A 15,454-nucleotide genomic window follows, 5' to 3' on the forward strand; every position below is an offset into this window, starting at 1 on the left:
TGATACATTATTTTTTCTAGGCTTATTAAAAGACTTATCTAAAAAATACTGGATCATCTAGTAGGCCAAGATGTGTTCTACTTGCAGTATTTAATAAAAGCATCTAAAACAATTCTAAGTGATCAAATTTTCTAACCAACATGAATTTGCATTGTTACGCATGGCATCGCCTTAAAAGAAGAAAAAAAATCATAGTTAACAACAATTAACTAATCCCTTGGTAACGCCTTATCGGGATATATCAGCTTTTAAAATTTTAATTTTTAAATTAAAATAGCTGTATTATATTCGAAATGTGTTTGTTTGTTTTGATTTGAGAGAATTTGAATTGCGAAAGGTACTTTCAAAGCCGAAGATATCTTGAGATTTCTCGTCATTTCACAACCACCGAGATGTAATAATCCCCAAGTTAAAAGCAAGACGATATTTACCACTAGAGTGTCAAATATATAGGGTGTACCGATCAGAAGCACCCCATCACTAGGGGTTGATTCTGCCCCGTGCGAGTCTGACTCAGTCTGTGTTAGCTAGCGGGCACAGCTGACGGCCGCCGCCAGCGCTTATTCTCCAAAACACTATTTCCCGATAATACCCATCATGGCGGTCGCCACCTTCCCTAGAACACAGTGACGGGACACCAACCGATGGAGACATTCAATCGCGCACCCTACTTTAAATTATACCCAAATAATACCGTTAAGTTTCGTTATTAGATTCACTGCGAGCGGCAACGTGTTAAGTGTGTACAGTTATGGATTTAGAACGAGAATTTTACTGAGGTAAGGTCGTCTCGATCCTGGGTGACCAGTTTTAATGCCAATGTTTGTTGACTGGATGGATGCTGACTGCGATTTGTTCTGATACCAATTTACTTTATTCTCTATTGTTACATGAAGTAATCCCAAGATACGTCTTCCAGCTATCTGCCGGAGATGTATCTTTGGGATGGATGCTCAAGATTAGGATTCAAGGCGATTTTCTTACAGATGAATCTGTGGATTTTATGTCATTTGGATTTGTATTGAAATCTTATGATTTAATCATTCTTTATATTCAATTTTTAAGCTTTTTAAAACCTGTTTGATAAATATATTTTCAACAAAACTAAATAATATAAACAGATATGATAACTCAGTGTGCTTTTAGTTAGACCTCATTTGATTTTGTTTTCAACATCTTAACAATTGCTAAAACGCTATTTCTTATAAAGGAATGTTTTAAATCTTTTAACTTCCAAGAAATGTAGCTTTAAAGCTCTGTAAATTTCCTTGCATGTACTCTAATAATATTCGATATAAAAATAAATAATTAAGGTTACACTAAATATCATCAGACATCGTATTGAACAAATTTCCGTAACTTCGCGTAGACAAGTGACGTAGATCGTTTTTCTTTCGTTTCACTTATTAATTTTGTCAACGTTTTATGGCATGAAAGCTTTGACTCGTATATTTCGTTACCATTGTATTTGTGTGGAATAATTTAAGCTATTACATGGTCAGAATTAAATAAAAGCTTCGATCTCTTGTATTCTGATCTATTAATGACTACACTCGCTATTTTGGTTACTTTAACTGTTGCTTGCGCTCTTCCCAGAGAGGCATAATATGATTGGCTGATTATGCTTCTGTAATGTTGGCCTATTTAATAACCCTTGCTGTCTATTGGTATAATAATACTGCCATTTTAGCCCCAGTTTGTTATTATTTCACGTTCTGTAGGCAGATTTTTACATTTTGAAAGTATTTTTACATGGATAAGTCTTAATGATAGATTTGTGCTTGAGTTTTCAGTGATTTTTAAGTATTACGATGCATGACATAAATAATTTTAATGAACTGTGGGAAGCGATCATTATTGGATATCATTCGAAATGTTCCCAACCAATATTATTCGTTTTTCCAGTATCTATAATTCTAACGTATTTGTTATTAGTCCAAAGGCGATATGATAATTTTTTAAACCGTTTCATAATGTTGTATCTATAATTATTCTTTTTATTTTAAAACTGCTATTAAATCTGTAAGGAAAAACAGAGGGCTTTCGGGATATGGGAAGATTTTTAGAATCTTAGCCCGTTTTACGCAAATCAACCCCGTATTTTCAGAAAAAAAGGGTGGGTGGAGGGTAGGTGTTAGGTAGCGGGTAGGTACCTACGGAGAGCGTTCCATTGAGCTTTCGGGTGGGTAGTGTCTACGTAGTTTGGTACATGCGTCCAAATGTGGCGCAAATCTTGCCCGGATTATTACCTTACGCGTATAGGGGATGATTATGAAATAAATAACACAGTGAATTTGTTATTGCATTGAAGGACTAAATAGATGATTTTGTTAATATCAATGTGGTTTTTAAATTACATTCGATAAAATATATTGTAATCTTTTAACTTTATGAAATAAAAAAAATAATATACGAGACTCTCTTATGCATCAACCTATTTTAGATATGTTAAATATTCTTTCAACGGGTGAGACATTAAAACTTTATAATGATCACTAACCAACTAACCGTCACGCCGTTTCCGCGGGGGTAGGCAGAGAGGATGAACCGCCAAACAACTCGATCTTATTATATCATATTCATACATTTTCTCGTACATACTTTTGTGTTATTTTCAATCTTGACACGGCAAGTATTTTGTTTGCTTGATTATGTCATGTCTTCCATTCACGGGCGTCCAAGACTTACTCTGCCATGCACTTTCTTATATTATCCTTACACACAATGCTTTCTTCGTTCATTCTCTCAACATGTCAAAACAATCTAAGCGTCCCTTTCTTAACCTCATTCATTACGCTTATATCAGCCTTACATTATTTGCGGGTCTCCACATTTCTCAGACGATCATACATGGTTTTGCCTCACAAACGCCTAATTTCTACTGCGTTCAGCTGCAACAATATAAATGTATTATTGGACGAAGAAAAAAACACGAAAAAAATATCATTACTTTTAGCAGTAACACAATACGAAAAAATGTCACTGTCCTTTAGCAGTAAAAATACGAAAAAAATGTCATTGTCCTTTAGCAGTAACAAAATATGAAAAAAATTTCACTGTCCTTTAGCAGTAACTAAATACGAAAAAAATGTCATTGTACTTTAGCAGTAACAAAATACGATAAAAATGTTACTGTCTTTTAGCAGTAACAAAATACGAAAAAAATGTCACTGTCCTTTAGCACTAACAAAATACAAAAAAATGTCATTGTCCTTTAGCAATAACAAACTACGAAATAAATGTCATTGTCCTTTCGCAATAACAAAATACGAAAGAAGCGTGAAATGTTTTTTCATTTAACACTAAATTATTATTCAAACAGGATCTGGCTGTAAATTCCCCAAAATTTCCAAATTTAGCTGTTCGTTACTCGTTCATTTGTGCAATAAATTACAGTGGGCGCGCTAAATGCATTCTATAACCGCAAGTATTGCAGTGAAATGCATCCGCTCTTTGATGTATTCACCATCAGGGACAAGGGAAACTCAACGGAGCCGACATTCATTACAATAACTGACACATTATCAGTACAAATGTTAATTAACGTCATTGTAATTTAGTTAACTGGTGGATTACGACACCAAATATTGTATTGCTAATAGAGATTGTTATAACATATTGGTGCATATCAAAATAACCTACATACTTAAATTTAGTTAAACCGGTTATTAGAAAATAATCGGAAAAGCATATGTAATTTTTATTTTATTATTATTTAATATTTTTATTTTTAACAATGGGTGCATATTTTTTATATTTTATGCATTGTTATAAAGGAAATAAAAATAGCCTTGCCTCACCATAAAGATCAAAGGCTCTTGTTTTTGAGGAAATTTTTGCTCAATTAGATAAAGTCATGTAATAAGTAAAAACAAAACTCAAATTTGCCAATAACACAAACATAAGATTTTTTTAAATATTGACGTTAATGAACTATTGTAGTAATTTTTTCAAATTAATAATAATTAATTACATATTGGATTTTTTTAACATTGTTTTGATTTTATGTACTAAATAATGAAATGTTAAACTAAAAGTTTTTTAAAAATAATATTGTATTTTTAGATATGAATTGACTTTACCGCCTGCCCTCAGAAAACAATTGAAAAAGTATGTTATTTTCTGCCAATGAAGTGGAAATTTCAAAGCGCCATAGCTCATTATGGAAATAACGTTAATAGCTGAAAATATCTTCGTTTACCTACCTTCAAATTCCAAAAAAAACCTTTTCAAATTTAATGACGACAGACCTCACCGTGAGTTATATTAGCGGCTTCATTGATACGCCTATTTTATTCACGACGACAGACCTCACCGTGAGTTATATTAGCAGCTTCATTGATACGCCTATTTTATTCACGACAATAGACCTCACCGTGAGTTATATTAAAAGCTTCATTGATACGCCTATTTTATTCACGACGACAGACCTCACCGTGAGTTATATTAGCAGCTTCATTGATACGCCTATTTTATTCACGACAATAGACCTCACCGTGAGTTATATTAAAAGCTTCATTGATACGCCTATTTTATTCACGACGACAGACCTCACCGTGAGTTATATTAGCAGCTTTATTGAAACGCCTATTTTATTCACGACGACAGACCTCACCGTGAGTTATATAAGCAGCTTCATTGATACGCCTATTTTATTCACGACGACAGACCTCATCGTGAGTTATATTAGCAGCTTCATTGATACGCCTATTTTATTCACGACGACAGACCTCACCGTGAGTTATATAAGCAGCTTCATTGATACGCCTATTTTATTCACGACGACAGACCTCACCGTGAGTTATATTAGCAGCTTCATTGATACGCCTATTTTATTCACGACGACAGACCTCACCGTGAGTTATATTAGCAGCTTCATTGATACGCCTATTTTATTCACGACGACAGACCTCACCGTGAGTTATATTAGCAGCTTCATTGATACGCCTATTTTATTCACGACGACAGACCTCACCGTGAGTTATATTAGCAGCTTTATTGAAACGCCTATTTTATTCACGACGACAGACCTCACCGTGAGTTATATTAGCAGCTTCGTTGAAACACCTTTTTTATTCACGAATTTCTATTTATAGGGTTTGGGTGCCATCCGTACATGCTAAATACCAAATAAATAAATCAATTGATTCTGTACATGCTAAATACCAAATAAACAAATCAATTGATTCTGAATATGCTAAATACCGAATGAGTAAATCAATTGTTTCTCTAACTGAGTTTTTGTAACTGGATAGTTCTCACATATGTGAGAACATCTGTAAAAAATCAGTATAAATAAATAAATATTCATGCTAAATACCAAATAAACAAATCAATTGATTCTGAAATGATAAATAATTTCATGCAAACCAATTTCCCGATTTAAATGAATTGTTGTCCTGAAACGGGTTAAACGTATCACACAAAACCTATCGACATTGTTTATGGCTTAGAATTTTTTTTTAATTTCAATTCTCAAAAACCCTCACAATGATATGATTTCAGATTTTCACGGACAAAATAATTGTAATTTTTAGTTATTAACAAACTATCACGACGTGTCCCCGCAGGGGCAGGCAGAGAATAAGCACCGCCAAACACTCCTTGCCTCGTTCATATTAATACATACTCTTCTATTATTCTTGCTTTTTACATAGCTCATTTATTCTCACTTGAGTCATATAATCCCCTTACACTATTTTCTTTGTTCATTCGCTTTAAATGCTTAAATCTAAGCGTCCTTTTCTCAATCTTACTCATTACGTTTAAATCAGCCTTGCATTCTTCGCGAACCTCCACATCTTTAACACGATAACACATTATTTGCTTCGCTTCTTTGGATAGTTTTTTGTTAGCGCCATCCGTGTTCAGTCCTCCATTAATGGTGTTACCAGCATTTGCCCTTCTTTCAATATCTCTGTCAGCCTTCCCATCTCTAGTAAACATACTTCCTAAATACACAAACTCATCCACCTGCTCCAAAAAAAGTATTCGGGATATTAGGTATACGATAAACTTCAAAATATTTTATTTCTTTCTTATAAAAAAAGGAAAATTGTTGGAAGAAAAGATGCATAATTTATATTTGAAAATATATTCAAACCCATCGATATATTTATAACTTTTCCATTAGATTGTGTTCTGAAAACCACTAATTAAATATGTACAACATAATTGAAAGAGTGCCTCGTCCTAGTAGAGCACTATATCAGTAGGCTGCCCTTATTTTAATAATTGAATCTCCCAGTGGGCGGTCGATGGGGGGCGGTTTGCGAGAGCGAGGTGGTATTCGGATGCACAACAGCCTAGCCGCCCTAAAACAACGCGAGGGCGGAAGTCAGATCGGTTGAAATACGTTTATCGATTACAGTTTCCGTCTATGCAACCATAGGGTAATTTTCTACTTTGATTTTGATTCAATGTTGCCAGATTTTTTAACTACATCTATTTAAATTTCACTTTTGTTCGCGGGAATGATTGAATGCAAATATTGGAAGTGGAAATTCATCCTCTTTCCGACATCCGATCGAGCTGAAACTTTTTTGCTAGCGCCAACTGCGTTCAGTCCTCCATTAATGTTACCTGCATTTACTCTTCTTTCAATATCTCTGTCAGCCTTTCCATCTCTCGTAAACATACTTCCTAAATACACAAACTCATCCACCTGCTATATAGTATTCCTCATTCACAGCTATATTGCACACTGTTTTCGTACTCTCTCTTTCAAACACCACTACTTTAGACTTACTTACATTCATCATTAATTCATTCTTCACGCATACTTCGTTCATCCTAGACACGAGAGACTGCAGATCATCCATACTATTAGCAATCAGCACCGCATCATCAGCATACAACAGGCAACATACTTTCAGATTACTCAAATTCGCGCCCAATCCCACCTCATTCAATTCTTGCATACAAATTGCATATCCATGTATAGATTGAATAACCACGGTGACATTACGCAGCCTTGTTTAACACCTTTTGTGATATCCTACCCTAACACATGCAACGCTTCCCTCATACAGAGACGCAATTGCCTGAGTCAGATTTGTATTCACTCCAAACTTGGACAACACCTTCCATAGCTTTTTATACTGACCTACTGTAGAATTGTAGAATTTTTGTATTGTCCCATTGTCTTGTTCTTCACGGTCGAAGCTGTTCACGGAGCAGGGACAGGACAACATTGTATCGTCTTACGTGATCCCGGCATTAGTGAGAAGGTCTTAGACCAGTCTTTCCCAAAGTTTTCTATATCGTCCCCCAGGGGTAGATTTCCTACTAAAGGGGTCCATCTAAACAAACAAAAAAATGGGGGTTAACGAGATGTAAATGGGTGTCCACTAGAGTGGACAATTTTTGGGAATGTATTGGATTCGAAAATATTGTGGAGAATCCTGTAAATAAAAACAAACCTATTATGAAATCACCTAAGGAAATTTAGGTCCGAAAATCAATACTAGGTAAGCAGGGGTCTACCCAAACAGAAAAAAATCTGAACGTGCTCTGCGGGCCAAAAAAGTTTGAGGACCTCTGTCAAAAAAATATTTTTCTGAGTTACTAATACCCTGTCAATATTCGAATTCTTTTTTTACCATCTTAATGAACGGAAACTGTTGCTAGGAAATAAGTAGAGGACTTAACTTAGCTTGTAGGCAGAGACTTGAACCCGGGGATAGGAACCCAACGTTTTTATCCACTCGGCTATTAACTTTTGTGTGCGTATAACTTAGTGTATACCTGATAAAAATGACTTATGAATAAAAATGTTGTTTGCACAGAATAATTTATGACTGCAGGGTCATTTGAACAGTTCACGTAGCGTAATTAAAGTTTACAGCTTCATATATTGCCCCTGGATGTAAGCAATTTTATTAACACGATCGTTAAATAATAAATGGTAACGCACAAATATTAAGTATCAACTATTATGAAATAGATACTACCAGTGGCGTGCATGGCGCTTTAACCGGCTGTGGTTTTTCATGTATACTAAACAGTTCACCCTATTTTCGCTTCACATGATAGGTATTGCATAATGAATGTAATTAAATTTGCCTTTTATTAAGAAATTCAACATAATTTATCATTTTTGTGAAATCAAACATATACATGCAGCTACACCTTTTTCTTTCTTCGCAGTGTGATAGGTATAATTGGTAAAAATGTGAATTCTCCACCTAAAAGTTATTTAAATTGATGTCACTGGTCAACATATGAAATTCCCGAGTTTTATGGCAAAATATGGTGTACCGGACAGCAGGCGGATGGACATAATTATTAAAATAATTAAGGAAATGAATATTTACTGTTATCACGCATCTAACGACGCCGAATCCCTTTTTGAAGCTTATCACCGGACACGTATCATGTTTCAAATGGGATTTAACCGTAGTAATTAAAATTTAGTTATTTTTTTATTGGTTCCTTAATGCTCTCATGCATCCTGTTTAGAGATAAGAATATTTGATGTACATTAACACGTGTTCAATTCGAACTCAATAAATATGCAAACAACTGCCACAATCAGTCAGTTGTCCGACGACATTCGCAGTTGTGTTTCTTTGTAAACCCTTACCTAAGGTACCCCCGAGAGGAAACCGGCATTTACAGTCGATGTCACTGGCGTAGGCGTCCAGTACATATGGTATGTCACAAAACAAAGTTAACCAAAGCTATTCAAGAAAATTTGTCTCTTACATGGACAACACGAGAAAAGAACACGTTTTTTTGTTTTTTTTTCTTGATTTAATTTCATAACCGGTAACCCAGTCCTATATCTATAATATGTTATCTGCTTCTCAAGACAATATCTGTTCTGAAACGGTAAACAGTCATTTTTAACATTGGTTAGGTACATTTAAAAATATTTTTTTCACGTTTAAGCTCAATCAACAAAACACTGAAAGTGAATAATATTGTTATGTAATGTATTTAACCCTTAAATGCATGATTTATTAATTTTTCTGGAAAAAAATATATTTTGTAGATATTTACATGCATATGCAAGGAAATATAAAGAATTTATTTTTTTTGTAATTTTTTAATGATATTTGATTAAAAAAAATTGTTTCAGATTTACAACACCATGTATTTAATAAAAAAAATAATACGAACAATTTACGTATGAAATAAAAAACCTAAAAAAAATTCTCAAAACTAATAAGTGTACCGGAAAAATACGAGTTATTACATATAAGTATTGTATTATTGTATCTACTTACCTAAGAAAATCAAAATAATAACAGCAAAACCAAACTGTAATTCTAACCTCCAACCAATTTTCGAGAATCTTCACTTTGTTAAAGAAAAAGTGACATTTGACATTCGCGAAAGAAAAAAAAGCTGATGCCACTCGATAAAATATATTACCGTGAACTTGATAATTCTAAAACGGCATGCATTAAGTATACACCAAAGAGTTAAAGGTGGTTTGAACGGTATGTTGCAGTTTTGCAACAGTATGCATTTAAGGTTTAAGTGTAATTTATTAGTTATTTCTAGTTAAATAAGTGAAAATTTAATCTTCTTTTATCTAGAATAAAAACTTTAAAAAAAAACAAAACAACGATTAATTTTAACATACTTTTGAGACATGCACGACATACAGGGTGTATCGGCACTAACCCGACAAACTTTAACCAGCTATTCCTTAGCACATTTGGAGTAAAAAATGTTATGGGCACTTTGCTGTCCGGTAGCATTTTTTTTTCAATTAAAAACATTTTTTTTTAATTTCCACACTACATCACTGTCATTGGCATTGCGTTTCGTGTTCAACAGCTGTTATAAGCTAGTATGTCAAAAAGCGTCTTCGCTCTTTCGCACACACTAAATAATAATAGATAAAAATGAGACGAATGGTGCCGTGCCATTTCGTTGTGATTGTAGATTTTCAAACTTTGACAAAGGATAAAACAGTGGTGAAATGTGGTGAAAATATGAATAGTAAATTTTTTATTAAAAAAAAACGTTGCCGGACAGCAAAGTGTAAATAAGATTTTTTACTCCAAATATGCTAAGGAATAGCTGGTTAAAGTTTGTCGGGTACGTGCCGATACACCCTGTATAGTGCTATTCCACACGCTTAATTATAAAATAAATGCAGGATCTAATTCGCCAATTAACCTGACTCTTCATACTCTAATCGTCTAAACTTTTTTTCAGATTCACTGCCCAAATTCAAACGTGGCATCATGTCAATAATATAAACTGTTCATTGCCACACATATGCACAACACACTCATATACATTACACACTCACACGCAACACCCATATACTACAAACTTCACCTGGTAATTAAAGTATAAACATACCACTTAGCAGGCATTACGAGGGAACATATCATAGGTACCCAACGTGAAATATCTAATTCCTGTATATTGTTTCATTACTGTAACTCATGTAATGTTTGTTTCTTATTAAAAAATTTAAAAGTGGTATTTTTATGATACTAAGATTAAATACCGTTTTTAGTATTTCGATCTGAATTTTAACCCAATAATCCTATAATAATATTATGTTACACCGCAAAGGATTAAGTGAGCTAATCTGATAGTATTATTACGCTAGCGTCTGGACGATCTAGGCCCTCTCATTGGTCGAATTCAAATCGTATGTTTCGGGTAAATCCCGAATAGGGGGTCTGCAGGCAAAATTCGACTCTGCCCCTCTGGCGGCATAAGAACGAAGCAAATGACTGGCGCGAATATTTAAATATGCAGCTAACAATACGCATAGTTACGCAAAATTACTTGACCATTAACAAGCGTTTAATAAGAAGATTTCTTCTGGAAGCTTATCACTTTGATAATAAACAAAAATAACAAATAACTTTGTTTACATCACTTAATTACATACAACCTCTACATGTTTCATGAACGAAGTTCAAGTCATCAGGAGTAAGTATACATTGAAGTTTAAAATTAAATAAAGATTACAATTGGAAAGAAGAAGTTAAAGGAGGGGGGAGGAGTAAGAATGGGTGAAGTTTATTAGAATTAGGAATTACAATATCTTTAGACGGGAAAGACCAGTTGAGTGGGAAAATATTTAAAAGAGGGTTTATAATTTTTTTTTCGCTTATTGATTATATCTGATTTTATATTGACATGTTTTCTTTTCTTCTGTAATATTCTCTAATAATCTATTTACAATACATACTCACCCTCTCTCTGTGAATGACCTAATATCTACCTATTAAATGTAACTGTTGTTAGTATCACTTAAACTGGGCGAAGCCCAACCAAGAGCCGCCCGCAATATTATACTAATGTTAAGGAAATAAATTATGACTATTCACATACAATTTTCTTGCGCACACCGGGATTAGAACCACGGAGGTCTAATAGTGATGAGATTACGAGCAATTTCTTATAAACAGAAAAATCATGAACCTTGTAGCTACAAATATTATATTACTTTTTTTGTCAATATTTGTTCCTGACCTACTTACTTTCCTTGGCTTTATACAAACTATTTACTTTACTTATCTTTGACCTGTTTCGTCGTTCGAATTATGAGCTAATTAAGGACTCAATTACAATTTTTTACACTTGCAAACTAGATCAATCAATCAATCAAAATTTAAAAACAAACTGCAACCGCAAAGAAGTAAGCCATTAGGAAAAAAAAACAATTATCACAAAAAAATACTAAGAGCATTACCATAAAATATACTCCAATAATATAGAAAAAAATCTTAAAAACTGATTGTGCGTTACCCGACTTATTGACCCTGACCCAATCTGCCGAAAATAAAAACGTATGTGGATTTATAACTGGCGAAGTGATTGGATTAAATTATAAATCTCAGGCAACGAAAGGTGTTAAGTGAGAGATCGCTGCTTGCTCACCTCGAAAGCTTCAGTTTGATTAGTAGTTATAGCTGACTGAGACAGTGTTTATTTTTTTGTGTTAATGATATTGAGCTTACTGTTATTCATTGTGCTTCTGCGTTTAATATTGTATTCTAACGAGAGGTGACAGGAAAGCTCCCTCTCTTAAACTAGCTGATGTCCTCGACGTTGCCGACTTGCATAAAATAAGTTTAAAGACATTTGACGTTTCAAGCAATGTGCAACAATTCAATTTTGGTTCGAATTACTTCTTCTACAGGGTTTTCCAATAAGAGGTGTTATTTTGAATAGCCCGCTATTTCGGTAGATGTTACTTTTGAAGCTGTCATTTTTTGACATTTGACAAGTAGAAACTAACCCATTAATAAAAATGAAATTATTAAAATTCACTTGAGTGAATCAAATGCAAATCATCTTGAGTGATGATGCCCATTTCCACCTCGGTGGCTTCGTCAACAAGCAAAATTGTCGCATCTGGGGCTCGGTAAACCCAAGAGTTATTGTTGAAAAGCCTCTCTATCCTCAACGTGTGACTGTTTGGTGCGGTTTATGGTCCGACGGAGTCATTGGACCTTACTTTTTCGAAAATGAGGCTGGTTACGGTGAATGGATTGCCCTATCGAGAGATGATGAATGATTTTTTATGGCCGGAATTGGATGGTATTGATCTGGACAACGTTTACTTTCAACAAGATGGCGCTACGTGCCACACAAGCAACGAAACCATTGATTTGATTGAATATCAAAATAACACCTCTTATTGGAAAACCCTCTACATAAAGTATCTTCCATTACTGATCGAGTATTATTTAGTTTTTCTATTACTCTAACTAATAATTATATGTGAACAAAATAAAGAGTTTCTCTATAATATGACTTACCTATATAGGATGGAGCTAGTTTCTAATTATTATTATACCACGTTAGTAGAATCTCTCACTAATTACTATTCACGTGTCATTTTTTTCACATTATTCCTCCACGCGCTGTGGAAGTTACCTACACGGAGGAAAATGAGTATAAACTAATAATTTGAAGAGATTCCAGCGAACTCCCTGATAATTTATATAAAGAGGCTCCGTGTTTAAAAATTTTCGTCTTAAGACGAGACAATACCCTATGCCGTGCACAAAAATATAAGTGATGCAATTGTATAAAACAAAATTCGGCGCGCGGCCCGGCTTAATGGACGGTCCTACGGTCGACTTTGGCCTAGCGGGCCTAGAAAATCGATCTTTTCATGGGGTTTATTTCAGAAAAAAGTATTCCTAAAATCTCAAATGTTTCTGGAGGGATACCTCGGGAAGTTACTAATTCATCGTCTATAAAAATAAAATCTGTCGCTTACAGCTAATATAGGGTTTTCCAATAAGAGATGTTTTTTTGAATAAGTTTATCAGAAATAATTAAAATGTGAACGCCGAACAAACACCCTATATTAGAGTTTTAAGTCGCCTTAAACAAAAACCTTACATTCAAAATGGTACAGTCATCTCATCTTATATTATTACCATAAATTATGGAATAACTGGCTATAAAATTCATCGTGTAAGAACATCGCGTCCATTGCAAAAGTGCAGCATGGAAGTTTGCCAAGTTTAAACTTCGTTAGGTCTAGAGCAAGAACTTTCAGACTAGCTTTAAATTGATATCATAACGTTTCCTGGCTTAGCAAAATAACGATGTACGTGGTTTTACAAAAACCATTTGATGGCCCAGCGAAATAAAAACGCGTAGTACAAAATTTTGTTGATATGCTGATATTTTAACAATCTCGATATTTCGGTATTAATGGATGTAAAACTCGAGTTACTTTTTGAATACCTAAATTTAATAGAATTCACCGATGGCCTAGAGTCAGGGGTCTCCAAACTACGGCCCGCGGGCCGTATCCGGCCCGCCAGTGTCTTCCATCCGGCCCGCGACATCTTATGACCAGTGTCATCAAGGACCCGCAACAGCTAATGGCTAAGACCTTGCTCAGAAGGGGCGAAAACTCCACGAATTTTTTCGTGCGAATAAATAAATATGCTCGTTGGCGAGGTACCTGGCATCAATAAATTGCGTCCACAAGTATCGCGCGAATATATCAAGAGGATTTTGAAAAATCTTTATTTGATTCGCAATTATATCAAGGTCTGAAAAACGAGTATCAAAAATTATCTTCAAAGCTACGTTATCTAAAGCTATATTTTCATCCCTGAAAATTCTATTGTCTATCCCCACCCTCCTTAGGACAGAAAATATGGGTGTCTAGAAATTAAAACGGTTTTGGCCCTCCGAACTCACTGGAGTAGTCAATGTTGCCCTCCGGCTGAAAAGTTTGGAGACCCCTGGCCTAGAGCACAGATGTGTTAGGTGCAGTTTTGAGTAAAAACATGTTTTTTTTTTTTATTATCAATATAAAGTTGTTTTACATGTGTTTTTCGATGTCTGTCTTACTAGGATATACCTGTGTCGATACAGACGTATTGGATACATACATGAGTATTTACATACTCGTATTATTTGATACATGCATATTATGCATTGCATAACTATAACTAAAATATAAATTATAAAGTTGTATACATTTTAAACCGTGAAGACATAATGGAAAGTGTAGGTTATCCTGCAGGGATAGCAATATTATAAATGTACATAGAAAAGTTAAGATAAAATAGTTTATGAAAGAATAAATGGAAGTTAATATAAGCAGTATAACCTAAGATAGCATATATAACAATATTTCTTTACATTAAATGACAGAGGTCAATCAGCATCTAGTTGGAGTACATACTTATAAAGGGGTTTTTATAAAAAAAATTGATCTTAGATCTGTCTTGGCTGATGATCCAAGACTTGTGTCTGTTTTATATTTAAAAAATATTGTGTTTAGTCTAATGGCTAGTGGAAGAGCATTGTATAGCCTTGTTGCAAAATATCTAAAATTTCTCTGGCCAAAAGTTGTTTTAGCGAAAGGGATAAGTAAGAGATTATGTCCTTTGGTTCTAGTATCGCGAGCAGTTTGGACATTGTCAAAAGCAGTGTTGTGTTTAATTTAGAAATGTAGATAATTTTTTTCATTCAGAATGGATAAAGAGCGGATATCTATTTTCATATTGTTGTATTATATCTTATAATTGGTTCTACGATAACTCAACACCCTGACAATTCAACACACTTTTAAAAAGTGATATAAAGTCATTAGAAACGATGAAATTTATTTTTTTTATCCTAACCTAACCTAACCTAACCTAACCTAACCTACTTAACCCAGTTAATAATGTTTTTGTTTCATCACTTTCCATGACTTTATATAACTTTTTAAAAATGTGATGATTTATCCGGTCACACTTATAATTAATCTGGAGTGTTCTAATTAATTACATTTTCAAATTGCACATTACACACATGTGAGCTAAGCCATCGAAATAATAATACAAGAAATGCCTTTGGGCGTATTTAATATTTGTCTGATTAAGGTATAAATATCCAATACACAACTATGATTACAAAATTAAAATGGGATTTAGATATACTATGCCAAATGTATGTGAGACGAAGCGCTGAGCTATTGGGCTAAATTGAAGATTTTTCTATTCAAATT

The 15,454-nt window shown here is 34.1% G+C and overlaps 1 protein-coding gene across 7 annotated transcripts in view; it reads left to right on the top strand.

Moving 5' to 3' along the window:
* The first annotated feature begins 532 nt into the window (after window positions 1–532).
* Window positions 533–15,454, top strand: part of Rbp (RIMS binding protein) — a 230,051-nt gene continuing 215,129 nt past the window's right edge. For all 7 annotated transcript variants that reach the window (XM_089645260.1, XM_089645264.1, XM_089645265.1 and 4 more), the window contains exon 1: window positions 533–779. The gene's annotated coding sequence lies outside the window, so the exon portion shown is untranslated. The remainder of the gene's footprint in view (window positions 780–15,454) is intronic.

Source organism: Hesperophylax consimilis, chromosome 22 (assembly GCF_061612785.1).
Source record: "Hesperophylax consimilis isolate HC1 chromosome 22, BYU_Hcon_1.0, whole genome shotgun sequence".
Lineage (NCBI taxonomy): Eukaryota > Metazoa > Arthropoda > Insecta > Trichoptera > Limnephilidae > Hesperophylax > Hesperophylax consimilis.